Consider the following 22,577-nt stretch of genomic DNA (forward strand, 5'->3'; position numbering starts at 1 on the left):
AGACTTGATTATCAAATCATCTCGAGCTTATAAGATCATAACTGAGTTATGAAAATTTTCTTGTCTAGAGTTTGAACGACCATAACCGAGTTATTGAGCATCATATCAACTGGAGTTTGAAAACCAGAACTGACTTGTGAGCACCATCTCGCCTGAAGTTTGAAAAATCATAATTAAATTTTAAGCATTATTTTTTAAGATAAAGATATATTTTCACTCTACCCAATCTCCATATATATACTTTCAGTTTATAACTTTATACTCCATCCGTCCCTGAAATAAGTTCATCTTTTTCCATTTTGGGATGTTCCCCAAGTAAGTTCCTCTTTCTTTCTTTCTATTTTTGGACAACTACCCCACCACTAATAATAGTTTATTTATTCTTACTTTTCACTTTTTCACCACACCCAATACTAATTATAACACTTTTTCACATTTTCACCACTCACAATACTAATTATAACATATTTTTTTCTACTATCAATGCATTTTACAATTTTACTTAAAACCCGTGTCGTCCCCAAAATAAAAGAGAAACTTATTTTGGGGACGGAGGGAGTAACTATTACGTATTACCAATCCAATTGGCTCGAACACGGCAGACCGAATATACACATGTTTGAAGGCCCAACTCTCACTATCTCTCTCTAAAATATTTTTCTCGCAAAACTCATTTTGGGGATAAATAGGATAATAATGGAATCCATAAAAAAATGTGGCAGATTAATCTATATATACTGTTTTGTCAGTTCAAATTATGTTCATACATGAGTATTGTGCACTCTAATATATATACGAGACATCAAATTATCTAGAGTTTGAAAGATCATAAATTTCGACGACATCATATACTGCAAATTCACCGAATACAGAAAACTCCAATCCGTAAGAAATATCAAAGAGCTTACTCAATATTCGAAATCATATATTAATATCTCAATTCTACTAGGCTAATTATCAATTATCAATAACTAATTATGTTTTAGTTTTAGTTAATTTTATGCTTCTTTGATGTGGAGCGAAAAACCAACTTGAATTGAAGCCATATAGTTCATTCAGCTGGATGAACTTGAAAACTCAATTAATTAAAGATTTTTATACAAAAATTTGAGAGGGTAGAAAACTTTATACTCCCTCCGTCCCACTCCAATAGGCTCACTTCATTTGGGCACGGAGATTAAGAAAACTTACTTTTTAGTAGGAAAGTGGTAGTAAAGTGGTGTGGTCCACACCAATTAAGTACAATTTTTTACCTAAAAAGGAAACTGAGCCTATTGGAGTGGGACAACCCAAAAAGGAAACTGAGCCTATTGGAGTGGGACGGAGGGAGTAGTAAAGTTAGGAAAAGTGAAGTAGAATGCACGTTGGTGTGAAATGGTACGTGGAGACGGATCCACCTTACCCACTATGGGGGCACGTGCCCCCACAACTTATTTTTTTATTATTAATTATATATGTATATTTATACAAATTTTGTTATATCCCATATTGCCAATGCCAAACCCAAATCAACACGTACGGAAACATATAAAAGTATCTCAATTTCTAGCACTATCAGATATGATTAATTAAATATTCGATATTACAATATAAATTAATCAGCTTACAATCTTGCAAAAATTCTGTTCTTATATGATTTTGCTTTAAGTTTATACGAAAAGATTTTATAAAAAAAGCATTGGAATCACCATTTTTATTAAAAAAATAATGATAGTGCCAAATCAAGTAGGGACGATTTTGATGCAAAAGACTTTCTTATAAATTTGGATTAAGAATTCAGATTTTGAATTATAATCCAAATATACAAGATAAAATTCAAATGGATTTTAAACATATTTTATATATATAATTTTTCGTGTCCCCAAAACAAATAAATTCTGGATCCGTCCCTGCTGGGCCATTTCCAATGCGAAATGTGAAAGCTGGAAAATGTTTCCAATGCGAAAGCTGGAAACAACTACCTCTTCTTTCTTGTGATCTTTAATTAATGGACATCACGACATGCTTTCTAGAGAGAGAGAGAGGATTTGTGCTGGATTGGAGTCGAGCCTCGGACACCACCAAGTAATCGATCCGACATTTTCTTATTTTAATATTTTATATAATTCGCAATTTTTATATATTTTGTCCATTCAATTAATTAAATTTATTCTTAAATTTAAAAATCTAATTTATACGTTTATTTTTTAAATTTGAGGTTTGTTGCTATGTATCCGTGCCTTTACATGGACTGCCGCAGTGTAAATGGCGAGCATGCCCCAAAATCAATTACTCCTATAGTTGAATATTCTTATATATGAATTTTAAATAATGGTCCCATCGATGACATATTTTTTGTTCGCCGCGTAGGTAACATTTACTTAGAATTTTACTATTGTTGGAAATTCAGATAATAAAATAATAAATAGTTATAAAATTATATGGAAATTTATTAAAATTTGTTGGAATTAAATAGTAGATGTGGAATCTAGGCGAATTTATGAATTTGATGTGTTTATTAGTTCATTTTCGAGTTGGGATGAATGAACTATTAATGTCCAAAGATTGTTACTAGAAACATGAAAAATATAGCTATCCCAAATTAAAAATTTAAGGAAATTTTAAGTTTTTTATAAATATTTTCTCGTTACAAAGGGGTAATCAAATGTCCACCACTATGGTGCACTTAGTGAGTCTTTTGTTTTCTTGAACGAGAACACTTAGTGGGTCTTTTTTTTATAACCATTTCATGAGTAGCCCAATTCCCAACAAGCGTGGATGTGCAGAAACTGAACTGACTGGAAAAAAGCTGGAGGAAAATTGGTCGATCAGATCGATTTTTGGCCGATTTTTTTTCATGGTTCAGTCGGTTCGGCCAATTTCTTAAAAAACTTTAATTTCTTCGATTGGTTCTATAATTTCAAATTTGGTCGGTCGAAAATCGAACCGATCGAGTATATATATATATATATATATATATATATATATATATATATAGCGAGAGTGAGAGAGAGAGAGAGAGAGGTTAGTTATAGTGACAAACCACAATTTAAAATGAGAATTGAGAATACTGCACTGGCGTGTAAAGTTACTCCATTCGCTGTACAATTAACTGCATTTGGGAAAAATTAAAAATAAAATAAAAATTTTGCTCCCTCCAAAATTCGAACCCATGTGGTGCATCAATCCATCAAAATGATGCATCCACCGTTGATATTTATGATCCAATGATTGAGGATGATTCTCCGTTCTCATTTGAACCCCCCTCTCTCTCTCTCTCTCTCTATATATATATATATATATATATATATATATATATATATATATAGGGTCAAGTTAAACAGTGAATTATTATATATTTCATTTTGAACAAGTCTATACATGTTACGAACAGATCAACATAACAAACGAACAGACGTATTTAGTAAAAAAATAGAAAAACTCGCCACCAGCATGATTCGAACCCGGGGCAAATTGCTATTCATGCGGTACATTGATTTGTTCGTAAAAATTGTAGATCCGTTCGTTTTTGTTTCACGAATTCTCTATTCTCTAAATATTTAGCATTCTCTGTTTAACCTTTCTCTCTCTCTCTCTCTCTCTGTATATACATATATATATATATATATATGGGGTTCTAGAGAGAACTACATTATTTGTGATAACGTGAGAACCATCAAATCTAATGCATCCGCTGCAAAAATTAATGCATTCGCTGTTAAAATTAATGCACTAAAAAAAATTGCTCACTTCAAGATTCGAACCCAGGATTTGCATTCATCCAACAAGATGATGCATTCACCGTAGATTTTGATGATCGAATGGCTGAAAATGGTTGTCCGTTCTTTTTTTATTTAGTGGTTCTTTCTTGAACCTCTCCCTATATATATTCCCCCAATTCCCATCTGCTCCCCCCACCACCACTCAAAAACCAAATTCTCGTCTCGTTCCCCTACCCCAAAGTTCCCGCTTGCTTCACCCTTCTTCCTCCCCCAATCTTAAAGGTCTCAGTCATGCTCCCCCCAACACCCACTCTGCCTCTGGCCTTCCGCCGTCGCGCTCTCGGTCTGTCTCCGCATCGGCGCCTCCATCTTCACTTTATTATTATTATTATTATTATTATTATGATCATCATCATCATCATCTCCTTATTCCTTCGTCTGTGCGCCTCGGTCAAGTCGTTCGGTCGGCTGAAATTTAAAATTTGACCTGTTCAATTTTCGACCGATCTAGAAATGAGATGTCGGTCGATCAGTTACTTTTTTATGGGGCCAGTCGGTCGGTCGGTCGACTGAACCAACCGATGCACACCCCAACCTACAAGGATGGTGTTGGGCACAACTGGTCGGCGATACCAAACTTTCAACATGGGGTTCAATTTTTTTTCATTAAAATTAATACACCCTCCGTCCCAACTAGCTTGATAAATATTCCTTTTTGGCCTGTCCCAACTAAGTTGATCAATTTTCTTATATGGAATAAATATAAGCAAGGAAACATCTAATCACTTATTCACTTTATTTCTAAACACACTTAAAACACTAGTTCCTTAAATCTCGTGCCGAAAAGAATTTGATCAACTTAGCTGGGACGGAGGGAGTAATAAATTACAAATAAAAATTTAAAATAAATAAAATAAAATAATTAAGCATGATTGTTTTAGAAATCACAATATTTCTCTCCTATTTTTCATAAACTTTCCACTTAGGGGGTCCATTTTTTTCAATAAAATTAATAAAAAAATTTAAATGAAATAAAAAATAAACATGATTGTTTTAGAAATCACAACATTTCTCTATTTTATTTCATGTTCTAAAATCTCTACATAATAATTTCATTAGTTCTATTTACAAACACATTCTTTTCGATGTAAGTTACTAAGCAATCATCAAAAGATTGTCTCTCATATGATTGCGGAAAATATTATGGGTGAATATCACTTTTTGGCTCATCGAAGGCTGCAGCTGGAATTGGGCGGAATTGGACCGAATCCCTACGGGATTTCCACGAGAACTCTTTGATAGAGGTTATTGGACTCTGGCCGAGGAGAAGTGGCAGTGCTCATCTTGGCAATGGGGCCGCTCAATTCATCAAGATTGTCGTAGAATGACCACTTGATGGGGTTGGCGCTGACGGCGATCTTGGCCTTCTCGACGGTGTCGATTTAGTTCTTGCAATGGATGTCGGCTTTGGGGATTTTAGAGTAATTCTCGCGGCTACAAATAATGTCGACGACGTCTTTCCAATGCTTCTGCTTGAAGTTCCCGCGGCTGAGCTCTAGGTGCCTCTCACTCCAGGCCTCGATTAAGATGGCGGTGATGCCTTCGCTCCAGAAATCCTGCAGGTAGTCGCCGGAGCCGTTGGCTTTCTGTATCTGGATGGGGAGAGCGAGGGTTAGGGAGTTTATATGATTTTCAAATCCATTTTCGTTCATGTGGATCTTTTTTTTTTCTTTTTTTTTATTCCACGTGTATTGACAACATGGCAATTGGTTGGAACGCGCCAATTATCTATCGTCGAATTATTTTTGCGAGCCACAATCAAGATAAAAATGGAACGATGGGTATTGTTTGTAATTATCCTTAGAGTAGAACATTTTTGAAAAAACGCTCAAACGATTGGCCAAAAGTGATAATTACCCAAATATTATGGATGGTCTTTATTGCTGAAAAAAGCCCTTTCAGCTATATAATGACAATTAGTAAATTAGTCAATAACAACTTAATTAACAAATACATCAATGGGTAAACGCGTATTTTCTTGTAGAAATCATCTTCTCGGCAAGATCTTTGATCCCTAAATAACTCTGAGAATTTTTTATCCATGCACACATTAACAATAAGGATCGCAAGTTGACTTTCAAGTTCATACAAAGCTTCTTCAAAAAATTCAGACGACTGGATAAAACTTTGCAAGACGAAGTAGGTTTTCAATATCAAATCCAAAAAAATGAATATCTAGGATCCAAGAATGATATGCATAAAATTAATTATGTGTGGAATTCATCAAAATGTTGATTCAACTCTAAAGCTTACATGTCAATAATTGTGTAAAATAGATAAACTCAATAATGGTGGAGATAAAATTGATATTTTCTATTTCCTTATAACATATTTGTAAAATTATAAAAATACCCTACTTTTTAGAAAATCCTATAGGGTCCGGTGACCCCTGGCTTCATTAATGCCTCCCAAGACAGTGCACGTCGCAATAGGCGCTTTGATTTTGCACTTCACACGTGTGCATCATTGCAAAAAGCATTGAGAAGCCTTTGATTTTGGCAACATGACTCGTGGAGGCGGCTTGATGGTTTGGTTGGCTTGGATGTGACTCACACGAATCATGGCTTGATGTGGTTTACACGTCGATGCATGACATGGAAATTCACATGTTCATCATACAATTTTGATAATAGTCGAAGCATCATATATTACACCGAGCCCATATATAGTGTGCAAAGATTCAAGTTCACTATGAATTATTGTATTTTAGAATCAATTTACTGGCGTCAGCATGCTTCCTAATTCATCGTTATTAGTTTATTTGACAATATGGATGATATCCCTTGCAACTCAAGAATTTCTTTTTCTCTTCCAGATACCTGCAACACTGATTTAAAAATGCGCTAATAGACAATCGGTTAAAAATTGGTATCATATAAATCTATGACATCGATTTTTAACCGATGCTTATTAGCATCTTCTCTGGGACCCCATCACCAATGTCTATTAGCATTCTTGATGTAGTGTAATTTGGCTATGACATCGGCTTCGTTTTTAAGTTATATAGGGAGTCGCAGTGTAGGCACTTTGAATATGTTGGGTCCCAACTCCCACGTGACTGCATGTCTGTCTGTCTCGAAAACCAGACGTATGTGTGCGAGGCTCAGAACTAACTTCTCTTAATAATTCACTGCCCTTTAATTTTCTTTTCATTAAATGTTGTCGTGTGTCGCATGTTTCCATTTAATTTGTCATATTTTCTAATCATGATGTATTAGACATGGATGAAATATTTGGCCGTCAATTTAGTTGATTAAATTGCATGTGTTTGTAGATGGGGTAGAAAAAGTAGTTTCAAGAAGTGTCTTCAAAAGAATATACATGTTGATTCAAAGATTCGTTGCATTGCATTATGAGCCAAAAACTAGTTGGCATTTAATCAATTGCGAGTGCTATATGATGAATGGGCTTTTGTCCTACCAAAAAGGTGAGATTGTGTGATCATAAAATTATGATAAAGGGGTCCATCAAACTAACATGAAAGTTTGATTATATTAAACATGTTGTGAATGTTGATGAGCAAGTTGACAACTTGACATTCAAAAAATTTCTAACGATAAAATTTACTTTTATTGTACATAAAATATAATCCAAGGAGAAAACGACACAGATTTTAATAAAAATAGTTAAATATATTATGAATGGAGAAAAGGTCCCACCTAAAAAGTTTACATTCAGGGACGTAGCCATTTCTTTAACGTATTATCTTTAAATTGTATATTTGCCTCAAATTTTTTATATATAAAAATATAGTTTCTTCCATCCAAACTTGTATTAACTATAAAATTACAATTTCCCCATTCATTTTTATACCAACTACATATTGCATCAGAATTAGCCAAAAAAAAAAAAAAAATCTTACTCATTTATTATATTAAAACCCACTCAAAAGTAACCCAAATCAAAATGAGCAAAAAATTAAAATAATGTTATGTGTTTGTAAAGTGTGCAATGCGAACGGAGAAATCAGATTGAATACCTCAATATTTCCATTTCTTCTTCCCGATTTCTTTGGTCACTACCATAGCACCTACACCGTTGTCGATCGAAATGTTTATTTTCAATTCATCCTATTTTCAAATTTTGAACTCGTCCATACTTAGATGAACTATATAAACAAAAGATGGATGTAACAATAAATTATTCCGAAATACCGACCAATCTCGCCCACTAGTTTTCTTGTTATATATGCTCAATGGACTATATGTTTGGTTTGTGGTTGAGAGGCTCGAAACACTTGTATATTTGGATGATTTGAGAGGGACAATATATGCAATCATTTTCATTGTTGTCGGCAGTTGCATACACTATTCGCTGGCTTTGTCCAATTATTCTTGGAAATTTTGCTAGACTAAGGTAAAAATGTTCCGATTGAGTCTTTTTCACATTATAAGATAGATGACTTGTTAAAAAAAACTGCTGCAAATCTTTACAAATGAAGTTCAATGTCAATATTATTGTACTATAAACATTTTATTTATCAATGTATATTAAATTTCTGATCGGCTCATATTTGACTTGAGCATCGATCGATGCGTTCATGATAAGAAATTAAATTTCCAAAACCTCTTATTATATTTTCATGTTACTAATTGAGACTCACACGGATGCACATATGATTTTTCTAACACCGATATTTCATAAATTGAACCTATAAAATATACTCCCTCCTATTCTTGAGAAATATATCTTTTTTTTTTTCATTTGTCCCTTAAAAAATGTATCACGTTTATTTTGAGACATGACATTACACAACTCTTTATATTTTTATCCCTTAAAAATACTACATCTAAAAAGTAATGAACCACATTTTCTTCATTCAACATATTATCTAACAAACATTTTAAAATATCCGTGCCGCCCATCAAATGTTACATTTATTCAGAGGTGAATCTTCATTAGGGCTGCACTGGGCTCCAGTCCAGTGCAAGCCCAAAATTTTGTCTTATATATATTATATATATTTAGCTTAATATTTTCATTGATCAGCTCATAGTCCAGCCCAACTTTCAAAATAGATATAAACACTTCCAAAATAAAAAGAGGCAGCATCCTAATGTAGCCAAAACCTTTTACTCATAGAAAATTCTAGCCATAAAAAAAAATGGAAATAATAGCATTTCTGACAAAACCCTTTTAGTGTGTAACAATGTAAATTACACTATTACACACTTTTAGAAGCGAAAAAGTGTGTAACAATGTAAAATACACTCTTACACACTTTTTCGCAATCACACATTTTTACGTTATTACTTATTATGATTTTGCTAGTACAACGTATCTTTTTTATGATTTTCTATCTACTTATATAGGAGTAAAATTTAGTATTGCAAAATAGATTAATGTACGGACTTCTCTTGTTGTGGTAAAAAATACTATTCCTTCTGTCCTGTAAGAGTGTATCACATATGGGACGACACAAGTTTAAAAAAAAAAGTTTATAGTTAATGTGTTGAGTAAAAATGAGTGGTTGTGATTGAATTGATTGTGAGATTATGTAAAAATTAGTAGTTGTGGTTAAAAGAAGAAAGTGATGTCATGTCTCAAAATGAAAGTGATACACTCACTCTTACGGAACGAACTGAAAATAAAAAATATGATAGAGAGAGAGAGAGAGTTGGACAGGAAGGCCCAGCTACAAAATACTTGTACATCCTTAGAAGTGATGAGAGAGACAGAGAAGAGGAGAATTGGGCATGGAGGCCCTCCTAGTACAAATGGTGACAACAATATAAAAACGTACCTCATTCTTGGCATATTTTTGTGGACATTATTGCCACCTATCTATTTATTTGTTACATGGAAAAAGGACAATTGTTTTTCTTTAAAGCAAGAAAAAGGACAAAAATAATGAAAATTTAAAAAGGAAATGTGAATTCATGTCCCACGTCATTTTACATTGTTTTCAGTTATTCAGATGAAAAATGGTAACAGTCTATAATAGTACTTTTTTAATCTTTTTGTCCACGACTTCCGATCAAAATTATTTTGTTTTTATTTTATTTTTAGCGGATTTGCAAAATTACCCAAATTTGCAAAAGTATGTACCGAATATATATCGGTGGATCCAAAATTTCATATTTGGGGCGAAAAAACATATTTAATATTAAAATTAAAAAAACATCTCGTTCACAATGAAAATGATTGAAGAATCATTTAAAAATTGATCGTCGTGTTATTTCTCAATTTATTAGTATTAGCATAAGCTATTTTGCTAAATATTCTCTCTGCACTTGCAGTGGCAATTGAAAAAAATCGACATTAATTTGATGAGTAAAATATTAGAGAACAAATCATATATGTCATTTTGTTTCAATCAGTTTCATCGAAAGAGAGCTAATATCATGCAAAAGAGGTACACAAAAAAAAAAGTAATTTTATTATATTTGCATACACTAATAATATTTTTTTCCCCAATTATTTTATTTTGTTATAACCTATAATTTTTTTTTAATTTATTGGCAAAAAGCTGAAATGGCAGGTTATATTAGTATAATGATTGTTTAAATCTGGGTTCCTTGAATTTAGTATTTTGAGTGGTGCTTAGAGCCTTAGACTCTATTTTTGCTTCATGTGCACTCAATAATTCGCCTGAAAGTAAAATTAATTAATAATAGGAGATGTATACAATTATACGCGGTGGAGCAAAATACCGAAAAATCGGTATACTGCACTTACCGTATCGAAAAAATACCGAAAATATCGAAATTTCGGTACGGTATTGTACCGTACCGAAAATTTTCGGTACGACAACGGTATCATTTTCCTCATACCGATATATACCGATACCGCGGTATATGCCGAAAAACCGGTATATACCGAAATAACGATATATACCGAAACACCGGTATATACCGAAAAATTGGTATATACCGAAAAAACCCGTATACCGTCGGAATCAATTATATATATATATATATATATATATATATATATATATATATAGGGTGTGGTTCTAGAGAGAACTACATTATTTGTGAGAACGTGAGAACCATCAAATCTAATGCATTCACTGTAAAAATTAATGCATTCGCTGTTAAAATTAATGCACTACAAAAAATAAAAAAAAATTGCTCCCTTCAGGATTCGAACCCAGGATCTGCATTCATCCAACAAGATGATACATCCACCGTAGATCTTGATAATCGAATGGCTGAAAATGGTTCTCCGTTTTTTTTTTTTTATGGTTCTTTCTTGAACCTCTCCCTATATATATATACTAAAAAATTAATGACAACTTATAAAATATATATTTATTAATAACTAAAAACATGTAAATAAATTGAATAAATATAAAATAAGTTGCATCTATTTTATTTAACTAAATGACTTTGAAAAGTGAACAAAAAAATTATATAACTATACAAGTATGAGCTAAATATATAGCTATATTTATATATCTACATACTATAATTCTAATTTTAGAATAACTATTTCTCTAAAATAAGTTACATCTATATAAAAAATTAACTAAAGATAATAATAAGTAATAAGTACATTTTAAAAAGTAAATAAATGGAATAAATATAAAATTCAAATAATAATTACAAGATTTACTGGTCATTGAAGAAATTAGAGTATTAGTCAATTCTAATATATAACTATAAATATATAACTATGAGCTATGGAACTATATAGTTATATTATATATGTTGATAATAACTACTAATTTTAGAATCTGTTAAATCTAGGGACAGCAAGCGGTGCGACCTCCTGTGTGTAAATAGTGAGGTCTCGGGTTCAAACCCCACTGTTCCCCCTCCCCAATTCCTCCAAGTAAAAAAAAAAAACAAATATATTATTGAATGAGATTCTCTGTTCCATAATTTACTGTGTTTTATTTTTTTGTTATAAATTTTAATTACTTTTTTTTCAATATTAAGTATGTTTTAATATGATTTTAAGATAATTACAAAGGTTCATTAATCTAATTAGGGTTTATAATTATGATTTTATATTTATTTGGATTAACAATGGATTATTTTAGTTAATTAATTCAAAATTAGGGTATATAATTTTTTAAAATTTTATTTTTTGGTGATAAATAGTAATTAAAATTTATTTATATAATAATATTTTTTATTTTTATAGCAAATAATTATAAAATAAATAGATTAAGGGTGGGATATGGTGGTTTACAGTAATTTATTTGACAGAGAATCTCATCCGATATATTAATACGCCCATGCGCATAATTCGGCTATAATATTTGGGCTGTTTCATTTTGAATTTATGAGCATTTATGCGTCAATTTTTTTTAGGTGAGTGAATTGTAACTTCAACCAAGTATAATCACGGATAAATTAAGATACATGTTATATATATTTGTTGGGAACCTTGTGGAATATCCTAACCCTTGTTTTGATGATACCAAAATTCATAGGACTTAATTGTAATAGACTAGAATTGCTTTGAACTCAAGTGTTAGAGTTCGGTTCTAGTTTAGCTTGCGGTGTCGAAGACTGAAGACTGAAGAACGAAGGACTGAAGACTGAAGACTGCAGATACCAACTGAAGTATCAGTTGAAGACTGATTACTTAATGCGCGCAATGGACTGATACTAAAGTCAAGTATCAGTTGAACATTCCTCCTAGGACTGATCTTCCAACGTTCAGAGGAAACCACGTACTCACAAAGTACAGCCGCATTAAATGCAGAGATCTCAGGATATCCTTATCTCTGCAGAGGTCATTCCTATATGATGGTTACTTTTCAGAGACGTCACATCTCCTGTCCATCAAGAGAGCCGTTTCCACCCAGACAAGGAACCTCGAAGATTGAAGCCTCAGCCCAAATTCGAATTGCTCTCCAACGGAAGAAATCTTGATGACGTTCTACGCCAACGGATCTATTCAAGAATTCTCCTACAAATAGCGCTCGAGGATCACTTCAACCTTCACCGATTCAACGACATAAGCTGAAGCTCTGTCGAAATTGCTACTCAGCCTAAAGCTTAATCTCCCCAAAGCTTGAATCGAAGAAGAGAATTCCAAAGCCAAATACAGTCACTGCTGATTACACATATTCTCTTAGACCTTAGGCAAACCTCTGTTTACCCAAAAGCCAAAGGTCAAACTTGCTTCAAAGAACTTGTTCTTTGTAGTGAAGTTGACACTCGTTCAAACCTCCCTCCCCAAAAGAGTGTTTGAGTGATTCGGAATTCAGGAAGGTACTCTGACTCTGAGTGAGAAGTCTTAGCACGGGTTGTGCTGAGCAGAGAAATCCGACGCGAGTGAAGCGTGGGTCCTGAAGAAGGGTTTTCTTCAGTGGTACGGTTGTGTGCACCCGGCAAGCACACGGTTTGGTTTGCAGTGCACCTGTTAAGCACTTGCGGAGTGGATTGTTGGTCTGATCAACCAACCGTGGATGTAGGAAAGGGTTTTTCCGAACCACGTAAAAGTCTCTGTGTTGTTTACAGCTTTCAGTTTTACATTCTTACTTGTGTTATTTCAATTGATAAATTGAACACTGATTAACTGCAAAGAGTAACCTAATAACCAACAACGTGCTCCACCAAGGCTATTGCGAAACTAACTTTAATTTCCGCTGTGTATGATATCAGTCTGACTGATCTATCTTTTGATAGTCAGGAAGAGTGTTATCATCTCTGTCTTAGCAAATACGACTGAAGCCCTTACGTGCATCAGTTAAGTTCCAACAACTTAACTGATAACTCTTTACTGAAGAGCTTTCAGTATCAGTCGTCAATCCTGTTTGGTCAAGTAAAACAGGAGTTTGTGTTTGCATGCAAAGTTTCGTTTTGATCTCTGACTGAGATCTCTCTGATTGAGGATTTGAAAAATAGCCCGTAGGTGTATTCCCCCCCATACACCTATTCGAGACCCTCTGGACCTAACAATTGGTATCAGAGGAGGTTGTTCGCAAGAACTATCTGTATCTGATTAGGTTCTAATTGAACTAGATCCTAATGAGGGCATTTTGTTTTTGATCAAAATCTTTTCTCAAGATTCCTCTTGAGATTGCTTGCTCCGTGATTCTTTTCCTGTTTCCTGTGTGTTTCTCCCTGTTTTCTCTTCAATGTACAGGAACAAGAAAGACTCCTCCAGCGACTATGTTCATACATACTTTCGAGGAATCAACGGACTTGAGATCGGGACACTGGATTCTGACAACAAAGATAGACTCATTTTTCCAGAGGAAAATCAGAGTCCAACCCACTCACAGTCAGAAGGAACGAGCAGATATGATCAAATACGATTAGAGTATCAACACCTGAGTACGAGATTTGAAAATCTCCTTAAGGAGCACAAACAGATCATTAGATAAATTGATCTTGTGCAAGATGCTCGAAGGATCGTCATGCGCCACTTCATTTCAGATGAAGACGAAGCTGACAAAAGAGACGTTCAAGAGCGCAGACTGATCAACAAACTGAAACTACTTCAGTCTCAGAAACAAGAACTTTTGCCACGTCTCGAGGAAACAGAGACAGAATTCAAAAGGGCATCAGAAGTTTTTGAAGATCACTCATGAAGAATCACTTCAGTACAGAAGAAAGATGAAACGTGAAAGGAACGTGCAACAACAGCCGACGGACTCGAAATCGAAGGAGAACCAGTCATAAACTCCAGGGGGAACTTGCACTTCAGACAACGACTAATTTTGTAATAGTCACTGTGTAAGCTTCTCTCAACAATCTTACTTGTATCTATGACTGCTTCTCTTTATCCTTTTCGGCTGTAATGTGATAAGTCCGACGTGTCATTTTTTTTACATTCTCAATTCTTTTTAATTGACACGTATAAACTTTGTTCAAAACGGATGACACGCGATCACACGATCCCGCCCTTTTTACTAACAAGCGGAGTGATCCACGTGCCACGTTTCCATTTGCACGGATTTCAAAAGTTTATTGAAACCGCCTCGTGCACGATCTTTCACATTCACTTCAAAAACGTTTCATCTTCGACTAAAGATTTACTCAATCTCAGAGAAATCTTTTGAGCAAAATTCTTTGAGTGTGTTTTCCCTGCAAGACTAACAGTGAAAATCCACAGTTCAACCTCTGTGAGAACCAATTTACAAATTTTTGCAGAAATCTTCAACACTCAAAATTCCACATGGAAAAATCAGCATCTCAACAAGTTGTGTGTTACGAATCTTTTGTAACAATGGAGGCACTCCAGAATCATGCTGATTTCAATAAGATCAATGAAATCTTAGAACGACATGGATGGATGAAGTTCATTCAATGCTCACCGGAGTTTCTTCTCGACGAGTCGATCATCAGAGAATTCTACGACAACATCAAGACTGATGAGTCAACTGGTGATCTCAAAACTGAAATCTCTGTGTTCACAAATGGAGATTTCTCAGACTCCACAAAGATACTCATCAACATCTCCCAAGCTGCAAGAGAAATGTTCAATCTCCCAACTGACGGACCAGCCCCATTCTTTGCCGATGATGAAGCCACAAATCTCATGAGAGAAGCGCTGATGAGTAATGCATCTGCCGACCACAACATCACTAATGTTCTGAGCCTTTCAAGGCTACATCATCATCTCAGACCCATCGCCAAAATGATCAAGAAATGCTGGTTTGGCACTCTTGGATCCCCTGGTCATCTCTCAAGACCACACAAACTGGTGCTGATCGCCCTGCTTCAGAGAGGCCCATTCAACTGGGAGAAGGCCTACCTTCAGATCCTTGCTGAAGAAAAGGAGGAATCCCATTCCACCAAGCATCTACGTCAAGGAACCAGAGTTTCGACACTTATTCTCTACAGTGCAAAGGAGACTCAATGCTTCTGGAAGAACACCACTCGAGTGTCTTCCACCATTCATCTGTTCGAAGGACAGAAAAGTTCAGCCAAAGAGAATGTCAGTGTGTCAACTAAAATCCCTCTCCTCACTACAGAGCCACGCTACAAGACTCGAGGCTCGATCAAAAGAAAGTTTAACAGCTTGTCATCTCCAGTCAAGATCTCACTTGACACACCTCAAAGGTCACTCAATGAGGATCATGAAGAAGCTGCACAGAAAGATTCAGAAGAAGTGCTAATTCCAAGCACTGAAATGACTCAGCAATAGTCTCCCACTGTTCCTCCACAAGATGAAGGAAATCAACAGCCAGAAGAGACACAAGCAACTGACACCAGAGAAACTGATTCAGAAGAACTTCCTCTCAGAGGATTCTTTCATTTATGTCTGGAAGGGTTCGACAAGAAGGCAAAGTTTGATGAACCTGCTGACATCAATGCCGCATTCTCATCCTCAGCCAATGTCAATCAAACTGTCCTTCTCAAAAACTTTGTGACACAACTGTCTGAACACTGTGTCACAACCCTCTTTCCCTCAATCCTTGCGACCCTGAATCCTGAAAAGTTCCAGGATCTCGTCAGCTACTTCTTCTTCATCTTCGTCAAAACCCTGCCCAAGTCTCAATACAAGGAAATTGATGAAGTTCTCACTGAGGAAGAAATGGAAGTCTTGGAGAACAGCATCTTTGAGAAATTCAAAGTCACTAATCTTTGGGATGTTATCCACGACTGGGCACCCAACTTCAAACTGTACCTGATTTCCAGAGGTCTTCTCAAAGAAGATGATGCTGAAGACACTGAAGACCACCATGAGTCTCCACCGCGTCAGACTGCTCCAGCCGACGAAAAGGCTAAAGAAGCACCAGCTGAAGAGCAAAGACCTGCAAGACCTCTCACTGATGAAGGACTTCAAATTTTGGACGAGAGGTTGCTCATTCAAGAAGAAGCAACTTATGAGCTGAAAGTCAAAATAGCTATTCTTGAATCAACAGTCACGCATCTTCAACAGCAACTGGAAATACAGAACAAGTACAGCGGTGTTCCTGAGTCTGATGACAAAGACAAACGAGAAGAAGACAAGAAGGGAAAAGGGAAGATGATTGAAGAACCAAAATGAAGTCCTCCAAGGAAACCAAGCAAACAGCTCCGCATCAACTAAGGACTAAGGAAGATCAAGGAATGTCATCTAATCAGAAACTCTTTATTTTGTACATGATATTCTTAGATTGTCATAGTTCATTCTTCCTTGTTTTGTTTTTCTGCACACTTTTGGAATATTGTCTTTTACTGATTTCTAGCTGATTTATGATTACTCTGTCATTGTTCTCTTTGTCTAATTTACTTGAGTTAATTATGGATTATCCAATTTAGGGGGAACTCTGCTTAAGCTTTATCAGTACTTGACTGTTTTCCTGACTGATTGTTGGGAACTTGTTTTTATTCACTTTTATCTTTGTTTATTAAAGAAAATAGGGCTTATGTGTCATCATGATTAACTGGCGACTTTGCGTTTAGTATTGAACTTTCAACTTCTGAACACCTCTTTTTGGGCATATCGTTTCAAATCATAGCATGCACTGTACGCCGCCTATTTTCAGCAAGAGATCGTGCCAAATATTCCATATCAGTTTAAATATCTTATTTTAAGGTATTTTTCTGACGGGCATTTATTACAGACGTCAAAATTCATTAAACCTGACTTGGTGCGCAGATTTCAAACTGCCCACGTCTTTTCGATTGCCCTAGGAAACTGTTCATCCTCCACGATCACACTTTCTCCATTATGGCCACTCCTCCATCTTCCATTACTTTTGCATTCTCTCTAACTTCCAAAATCCACAGCACCCTACTGTGAGATTACTCTTTGCAAATTTTTCTTCACAGATTTCAGATTTGAAATGGCCAAGACCAACATGAAGAAGAACGACAACAAGAAGGAGGCTCCGATTGAGAAAGAAGTCAGATATGAACAGTCTGTGCACAAGGAATCTTTCAAGAAGAAGCCTGATTATGCAAAGGTCTCGACAATTCTCCATCGGCACGGATGGACCAAATTCGTCACCAGCGAACCAAAATATCTACTCGATGATGCTGTCCGAGAATTCTACAAGAACCTTCGTTTCAACAACTCTGAAGAGCTCATTTCAAAAGTCAGTGTCATCACCTCGACAGATTGTGTTGTAGAGACTCTCAACGTCTCTCAGATTGTCAGAAAATTGTTCGAACTCCCGAACAGTGGAACTTCCTTCTCCAGACTGACTGATGAGAAAGCGAACAAGATTCTCAAGTCTGCTCTAAAGGATGAATCGGAATCGACAGAAAGTCAAGTTACTCTTTCCCATCTTCTGTTGGATTTGTATACTGAAAGCAAGAACTTTATGCTTGTATACAATGATTCCTGTTTTCACTATTCTTATCTCCTATCTGATTGTGTTCATGATTGCATATGTATGTTCTTTATCTCTGTATAAGTAGATTATATGGTGTGTTGTAGATCACAGAAGACCATATAATTGGAATAACCTTAAGAGATATAATATGATCACAGCCGAAATAACTCTAGGACAAGTTATTGGTTTAGGCTGCAGTATAGATGGAAGTAGTTTGTCTTGGCTACTTGTCTATACTGGTACGTCATTACGTATTGATAGGACCACAGTTTGAGATGTATTCTTCTATCTGACTTAAGTGAAGAATCAAGATCTCGGTGACTTATAAATCTTAATACTAATAAGTATTCAGATATATATATTAATTCGTATATCACTTTGACTTACTATGGGTGAAAGTTATATACTAACTCGAGTACTCTGTATCTTGGGTGATAGCGGTTAATATATGATATTTGATTATCTGTATTAGTACCCGTATCCGGTATAGGATAATGACATCCCCTTAAGGAGCTCAATAAGGTTTATTACGCTAAACCCTGCAGGTTGATTAAATTCAGGCGTAATAATAAAGATTGAGTGGTACTGCTTAAGGAATTATTAAGAGATTAATTAATTTAAGCTGTCAGAGCTCTAATTAATTAATGGATGTCGGATATTTTAAATACGGAGATTTAATAAGTCTAAATACAAGCCCCGACTCATCACCGGCAATAAAGGGGTAAGTCAGTATCGGTTCTCTAGTGGAATGAACTGATATTTATAAATTAATTATGGTCTGGGCTGACCATGGATAAATTAATTTATTTGAGGCCCATCTTTATTCCTTGTATCTGGTCCCTGGGCTGGCCCAATGTCTCCTAGCCCTAGAAGAGCCAGAAATCGTCCCTCACAAGAAAGCAGCGCCCCATACGTATTTAATTATCTATTAAATACAGCTGTCAGTTCTCAGAAAAATACACTGACAAAAATTAGGGTTTTTGAGAGCAGAGGGGGCGCAGGAAACGTGAGTGACATTCTGTCTTGGGAATTTCCATAGCTCGTTGTCCATCCAACGTTGGGAATTGAGCGGGATACAGTCGAGAAGATCAGAGCTGGAGTCTGAATCATTCGACACGATCATCAATCATCTGTGCATCCGATTCTCAAGTAAGTTTTCCTAACACCTGTGTGCAGCTGTTAAATTCATAGGAGCATGTTAGGAATTAATCGTTGTATGATGAATTAATAATAATCCAAGAAACGATCATCGGGCAATCGAGTATTAATTCAATTTAATATTCCTTCATCTTCATCCAGAGTATGCCATGCTGGGCAAGATAATCCAGAAATGCTGGATAGGTGCCACCGGAACTTCGGACAAAGCTTCTCAACCTCAGAAGAATGTTATGGCTGCTCTTCTGAAGAATGAGTCCTACAACTGGGAAGAAGCTTATCTGAAGCTTCTCTACAACGAAGCTCACAACACGTGGCCGGCGACAATGGTTCGACAAGGGAACAGGGTCTCCCAGATTATCATCGAAGGAACAAAGGAGCACAGATTTGTGCGATGGTCAAAGATGATTGACTTCACAGACAGTCTTCGTCTCTTCAAACCGGCAAGAAGAGAACCCAAACATTCTCTGAAGACGAAGGTAATTGATATCTCATCTCCACAATCATCTGACTCTGATGCCCCTGATTCACCTCCATCAAATCCTCCTGCTCGCACGAATGTGCCCCGCCGATTCCGTTCCATCCTACCTCAAAAATCCTCCAGAAGACCAAACGAGTTGCCTTGGAAATCTTCTCCAAAATCCAAAGGCAAAGCTGTCATGGAAAGTTTCCTAGAAACAGCTCCCACTGTTTTTGTAAAAGGTACTCAGGAAGTAGTTGAACTTTAGTCTAAAGCTCAACGAAATGCTAAAAGTCACCTCCGTCGTTTACTTGGTGATTTCGATACGTCATTAGAAGTCTACCGGAACCTTCATAGACTTCTCACGTATACCTTCCTGAAGACGGCACCCTGCCCACAAATCAACAGTCTTCACAGCTCTGAAGCCGAAGACTCATTCGAGATGGAAGAGGCATCCCTGATCAGCCTCTTTCAAATTGAAAAAGTTTGGGATGTAATTCATGGCTTTGACAGTTTCGCCATGAATTATCTGTATTCTTCCAAACAGTTCAGACATCTCATCTCACTCAACAATGATGCTGGAACTTCGAAGGCATCTGAAGAGCCCTTCATCTCCGAACAAGTAACTGATGTACTCAGCTCTCCAGTATGCGACACTGCTCCACCGGCGGAATCCGTAGCTGATCCTGCCGCCTCTGAACAACCAATGACTGATCCAATCAGTCAGTTGAACTTGCCATCAACTCCTCCAACAATCTCTGCTGAAGTTGACCAGGCTAGCGTCACTGAAATTGATGCACCATTGCCAGATGCAGAACAGAGATCAACTGACATTGCTGATACCCCAGTCTCTGAAGGACGAGTCGAGGACATCGTCAAGTCTCATCAGCCTTCATCATCACCCCTCTTGAATACTGATGAGCCTACTCCTCTTGAAGGCGTCACCATTAGTCAAGAGCAGTCGATTTCTCAGCCTCCTGCTGAAGATAGAGCGGAATGTTCTGCTCCACCGAGCACAGCAGAGGCATCCACTTCAAAAGATCCATCTGCCGATCAGGAAATACCAATAGAACAAGTTGAGCTTCCTCGCCCAACGGGACCAGTTCTATTTGATTCAGATGCAGATACTGACAAGCTTCTTACCATCTGGAAACACAATCGGCCGCACAAGAATCTTTTATGGATTTCTGACGATGTAGAAGATCCGATGGCTGTACTGCTTGAGCAGCTCTCCGATCAACAGCTTGAAATCGATTCACTCCATCATGAGCTCGAACGACAAAATATTTATGGAGAAAAGTTTGTAAAGAAACTCAAAGCAGTCCAGGAACAGGCAACTGCAGACATGATTTACCATTCCGAGTTGATCAATAAGCTCCAACAACGGATGGGAGCAGAAGAAGTTGCTCTTATCAAATTCAAGACGGAAATGCCTTATCTTGACAAAGGTATGCCCAAAATCAAGAAGGATCACAATAACTTGTGCAATCTTTTTCTTGAATCAGAGATTCAAACGAAGACGCAACTTCTTGAGCTCTCAGAGAAGATCAGGGAAATGCATCTTGAATTCCTGAAGACGTTCATGCCTGAAACTGCAGTCAGACACCTCGTTGCAGAAACAGTGAAACCTATCCTGGAACGACTTGTGAAAGTGGAACTGCAAATCCAACAACCTCAAGAGTCCCATGACTCTGCCCTCCTACAGAAGATGTTTAGTGATCTTCAAGAGCTGAAAAGCCGACTTCCTCCCGATGATGCCAAAAAGGGGGAAGAGGATATAATGAAGCGCATCCGAAGGGAAGAGGAAATGATCCCTTCATACTTTAACAGGGCTGAAAATAGGGCTGAAGAGATTATCTCAAAGGTTGCTCCTACCATTTCCTCAGTTGAACTCAACAGGAAGAGAGGCAGAGACAGCTCCTCAAATGAGCCAGAGCTGAAGAAGACGAAACTCGATTTCGTATCAACTCTAAAGGAAGGTCAAAAGCTCGAACACTACTTCAGTAAAGGACTGATAGTATCATATTTGGAAAAGTTTGAGCGACCAGACAAATGGATACCTTCTGAGTTGAACGACTGGTGGGAGAAAACTAAGGAATGCTACACCAAATGGATGGTTTTTGCAAACATCCAAGGTGACAGGGATTACAGGAATGATGCCTGGAAGTATTTCCTGTTGCAGCTGCAAGAACGAGATTTGGTCTTAGAAATACAAGATGCTCAAAGAAAATTCAGAAAAAGCATTCCTGACCCTCAGAAGAAAATTGTGACTCCACCAAGGATTAAGAATGGAGTCTACAGAGACAGAATCAAGATAGAATTCAGAGCCATATGCAAGATTTGGAATTTGCATCCAGACTCCAGTGAAGCCAGAGAGATCTGGGAAGCAGTCTTCAAGCTATACAATCAGAAACCGTGAGTCTCTTAGTTGTCTTCTGTATTGTTCTTTTCCGATTCCAAATTGTAATTTAGACTGATGGCTTATCAGTCTTTTATTAATGAAAAGAACTTCTTTTTGATCTCAACCTGAAGACAATGACTCTTTGTCCAGGCTCTGATTATGTTTTTCTGTCTTCTCCTTATTCTGTTTTTAGAACTGTTTCGTTCTTAACTCTAAGTACAAGTTTTTAGGATCTATTGTTAAGGGGGAACTGTTTTCACCCCAGGTTTAGAACTTGCACTGTGAGTTCAGTCTTTTTGTTGTCTAGAACTGCTGCGTGGTTTTGGCATCATCAAAAAGGGGGAAATTGTTGGGAACCTTGTGGAATATCCTAACCCTTGTTTTGATGATACCAAAATTCATAGGACTTAATTGTAATAGACTAGAATTGCTTTCAACTCAAGTGTTAGAGTTCGGTTCTAGTTTAGCTTGCGGTGTCGAAGACTGAAGACTGAAGACTGAAGAACGAAGAACTGAAGACTAAAGACTGCAGATACTAACTGAAGTATCAGTTGAAGAATCAGTTGAAGACTGATTACTTAATGCGCGCAATGGACTGATACTAAAGTCAAGTATCAGTTGAACATT

The sequence above is a fragment of the Salvia miltiorrhiza genome, chromosome 1, assembly GCF_028751815.1.
Source record: "Salvia miltiorrhiza cultivar Shanhuang (shh) chromosome 1, IMPLAD_Smil_shh, whole genome shotgun sequence".
NCBI classification, from domain to species: Eukaryota; Viridiplantae; Streptophyta; class Magnoliopsida; order Lamiales; family Lamiaceae; genus Salvia; species Salvia miltiorrhiza.